Below are 299 nucleotides of genomic sequence, written 5' to 3'. Positions count from 1 at the left end.
CATAAAAATTTAAATGACAAAAAACACTTGGTACACAAAACCCCCCCCCTCCCCCACACAACCAAAAGGGGGAACCCCAAAAATAAACTCGGTTTGCCATCGCGAGAGTTGCCGAACCGTGTTAAACTATGAGCAAAATTTTGGAAAAAAAATTCCCCTTTTGTGTGGGCATTTTCTCTTTTTCCGGAAACTGGGGCCGAGGCGAGCGTACGAGGGAGTGTGTCTTGCCTTTGGCGGGAAAAAGGGTTTTTGCTTGCAGGCGTTTTGTATGAAGGGGTATATGCATGGAGTTTTTAAAA

This window comes from Penaeus monodon, chromosome 31 (assembly GCF_015228065.2).
Source record: "Penaeus monodon isolate SGIC_2016 chromosome 31, NSTDA_Pmon_1, whole genome shotgun sequence".
NCBI classification, from domain to species: domain Eukaryota; kingdom Metazoa; phylum Arthropoda; class Malacostraca; order Decapoda; family Penaeidae; genus Penaeus; species Penaeus monodon.
This window is presented reverse-complemented; position numbering follows the sequence as displayed.